The sequence below is a fragment of the Piliocolobus tephrosceles genome, unplaced genomic scaffold, assembly GCF_002776525.5.
Source record: "Piliocolobus tephrosceles isolate RC106 unplaced genomic scaffold, ASM277652v3 unscaffolded_22888, whole genome shotgun sequence".
Lineage (NCBI taxonomy): Eukaryota > Metazoa > Chordata > Mammalia > Primates > Cercopithecidae > Piliocolobus > Piliocolobus tephrosceles.
This window is the reverse complement of record NW_022305296.1, coordinates 954-4,586: the sequence shown is the minus strand read 5'-3', so window position 1 is coordinate 4,586 and position 3,633 is coordinate 954. Positions and strand designations below refer to the sequence as shown.

The window sequence follows — 3,633 nt, the reverse complement described above, 5'->3', positions numbered from 1 at the left end:
GTGATCCGCCCGTCTCGGCCTCCCAAAGTGCTGGGATTACAGGCTTGAGCCACCGCGCCCGGCCTGGCCTTGTATGTTTAATAGAGACGGGATTTCAGCATGTTGGTCAGACTGGTCTCGAACTCCAGACCTCAGGTGATCCGCCCACCTCGGCTTCCCAAAGTGCTGGGATGACAGGTGTGAACCACTGTGCCTGGCCTAACTCTATGAATATTTAAATTTTTATTTATTATTTTAATTAAAAAAATTTTTTTTTAAATTTGAGATGGGGTCTTGCTCTGTCACCTAGGCTAGAGTGCAGTAGTGTGATCTTGGCTCACTGCAGCCTTTGCCTCTTGGGTTCAAGCAATTCTCCCACCTCAGCCTCCCAAGTAACTGGGATGACAGGGGCGTACTACCATGCCCGGCTAATTTTTGCATTTTTAGTAGAGACAGGGTGTCGCCGTGTTGGCCAGGCTGGTCTCAAACTCCTGACCTCAGGTGATCCACCTGCCTCCGCCTCCCAAAGTGCTGGGATTACAGGCATGAGCCAATTTTTTTTTTTTTTTTAACGACAGGGTCTCACTGTGTTGCCCAGGCTGGTGAAACTCCTGCCCTCAAGCAATCCTTCCTTGGCCTCCCAGCACTTTGGGAGGCAGAGGTGGGTGGATCACTTGAGGTCAGGAGTTCGAGACCAGATTGGCCAACGTGGTGAAACCCCATCTTTACTAATAATACAAAATTAGCCAGGCATGGCGGTGGGTGCCTGTAATTCCAGCTACTTGGGAGGCTGAGGCAGGAAAATTGCTTGAACCCAGGAGGCAGAGGTTGCAGTGGGTCAAGATTGCGCCACTCAGGTGGATCACCTGAAGTCTGGAGTTCTAAAATTACAAAAATTAAAAAAAAAAATTCTAAAAATACAAAAATTAGCCAGGTGTGGCGGAGGATGCCTGTAATCCCAGCTAGTCAGGAGGCTGAGGCAGGAGAATTGCCTGAACCCGCAGGCAGAGGTTGCTGTGAGCCCAGATCACACCATTGCACTCCAGCCTGGGCAACAAGAGCAAAACTTCATCTCAAAAGAAAGATTGTGCCACTGCACTCCAGCCTGGCTGGTAGAAGGAAACTCCTTCTCAAAGAAAAAAAAAAAAGTAATACTAGTGTATGTTTACTGTAGACGTACATTTGATATGAAAACATAGAAAGAAAAAGAAAGTGGCCGGGTGCGGTGACTCATGCCTGTAATCCCAGCACTTTGGGAGGCCGAAGTGGGCCGACCATGTGAGGCCGGGAGTTCGAGACCAGCCTGGCCAACAAGGTGATACCCCGTTTCTACTAAAAATACCAGAAAATTAGCCAGGCTTGGTAGCGTGCATCTGTAATCCCAGCTACTCCTGAGGCTGACGCAGGAGAATCGCTTGAACCCAAGAGGCGGAGGTTGCAATGAGCCGAGATCGTGCCACTGTACTCCAGCTTGGACAATAGAGTGAGACTTCGTCTCAAAAAAAAAAAAGAGGGCCAGGCACAGTGGCTAACGCCTGTAATCCCAGCACTTTGGGAGGCTGAGGCGGGCGGATTGCTTGAGGCCAGGAGTTTGAGACCAGCCTGATCAACATGGTGAAACCCTGTCTCTACTAAAAATACAAAAGTTAGCTGGGTGTGGTGGCGGGCGCCTGTAATCCCAGCTCTTGGGAGGCTGAGGCAGGAGAATCGCTTGAACCCAGGAGGCAGAGGTGGCAGTGAGCCGAGGTTGAGTCACTGCGATCCAGCCTGGGCGACAGAGCGAGACTCCGTCTCAAAGAAAAAAAAGAAAAGAGAAAAAGAAACTGAAAAGTCTGTTCCTCCACCTACTTTTTTTCCTCTGTATCAACTATGATTACTCTCATAAAAACCTAAGTGGTATTGCATTAAACATCTGGTTTTATAGATTGCCTTTCTCAGTTAAAAATATGTTGGACATTCAGGTTGTATTCCGTGCCATATGCAGGTATATGTGAATGAGTTTCTGTAGGTTACATTTATAGAAATAGAATTGCTAAATCAAAGAATATTCACATTTAAAATTGTAAAACATGAATAAGGTGATACACTGCCTTCCAGAAGAATACCATATTCATGTTTTACAGTTTTCTGGTGGATCCAATGCAGTCTGGGCCCTTCCTTTTAGGTTGCACTCCAGGACTTGCAGACGAACTCCAAGATTGGGGCGCTCCTGCCTTACTTTGTTTATGTGGTTAGTGGGGTAAGTGACCAGGCTGGGACAGAGAGAGTGTTCTGTAAGGAAGAGATGACCCAGCAGGTGTAGGGCTCATGGCAAGTGCTGTCAGAATGGTGGGCTCCTGCCTGTCCCCTCATGTTCCCCTAAGCTACCCTCTTCTCCCAACAGGTGAAATCTGTAAGTCATGACCTGGAGCAACTGCACCGGCTGCTGCAGGTGGCACGGAGCCTGTTTCGGAATCCACACCTGTGCTTGGGGCCCTATGTCCGCTGTCTGGTGGGCAGTGTCCTCTACTGTGTCCTGGAGCCACTGGCTGCCTCCATCAACCCCCTGAATGACCACTGGACTCTGCGGGATGGCGCTGCCCTCCTGCTCAGCCACATCTTTTGGTAGCCACTGGGCGTAGACCTGAGCAAAGGGTGGGATTGCTGCAGAGCCAAGTGGGTTGGGGTAAGGAAATCGGGCGAAGCCTCTGGCTTTGAGGGTCTATGAGAAGATGGGAAACCTTTTCCCTCGGAGCGTCCTAGCTGGTGTGCTGTGACACACTGGGATTCTGAAAATGGATTACAAATACGCCAAGGTATTGGTTCTTCAGCCCTCAGGTTCTAGGCCAATCGTCCCTGGCAGCCTTCTTCACTTAACCCCAGCACGCCTGAGTGTGCCGTACAGATGCTATTCTCTTGGTGTTGTCTTGTGCCCTGTTCGGTGGCACTGTGCCTCATTCCCCTCACTAACTGAATGGTGCTCCCACAGGACGCATGGGGACCTTGTAAGTGGCCTCTATCAGCATATCCTGCTGTCCCTGCAGAAGATCCTGGCAGATCCTGTGCGGCCGCTCTGCTGTCACTATGGAGCCGTGGTGGGGCTGCATGCTCTTGGCTGGAAGGTGAGCACCCTGGCTTTTCTCACAGACAGAGCCGTAAGAACTCCCATTTGTGTTAGAAAAATAGTACTTGTGTGTCTTTATCTCCAAAATGGTGTGTGCCTGCCACTGCAATGTATTGAGTTCTGGCCTTAGGCCAGCCTCAGTGATAGCTTGACTTTCTGTGTGTAAATGTCTTATCCTTTCGAAAGTCCTGTGTGACAGATACTGATGTCCCCCCATTTTATAAATTCCTGCCCATTCTTTTTTTTTTTTTTGAGATGGAGTCTCACTCTGTCACCTAGGCTAGAGTGCAGTGGCCGGATCTCGGCTCACTGCAAGTTCCGCCTCCCGGGTTCACGCCATTCTCCTGCCTCAGCCTCCCGAGTAGCTGGGACTACAGACGCCCGCCACCTCGCCCGGCTAGTTTTTTGTATTTTTTAGTAGAGATGGGGTCTCACCTTGTTAGCCAGGATGGTCTCGATCTCCTGACCTCGTGATCCGCCTGTCTCGGCCTCCCAAGTGCTGGGATTACAGGCTTGAGCCACCCCGCCCAGCCAATTCCTGCCCATTCTAT

General features: G+C 50.2%; 1 long non-coding RNA gene across 1 annotated transcript; it reads left to right on the top strand.

The window, feature by feature from the left end:
* Positions 1 to 1,847: 1,847 nt before the first annotated feature.
* On the top strand, positions 1,848 to 3,306 carry LOC113221286. Its single transcript, XR_003307795.2, has 3 exons — positions 1,848 to 2,218; positions 2,363 to 2,583; positions 2,948 to 3,306. It is a non-coding gene; the product is annotated as an uncharacterized LOC113221286 (long non-coding RNA).
* Positions 3,307 to 3,633: the final 327 nt, after the last annotated feature.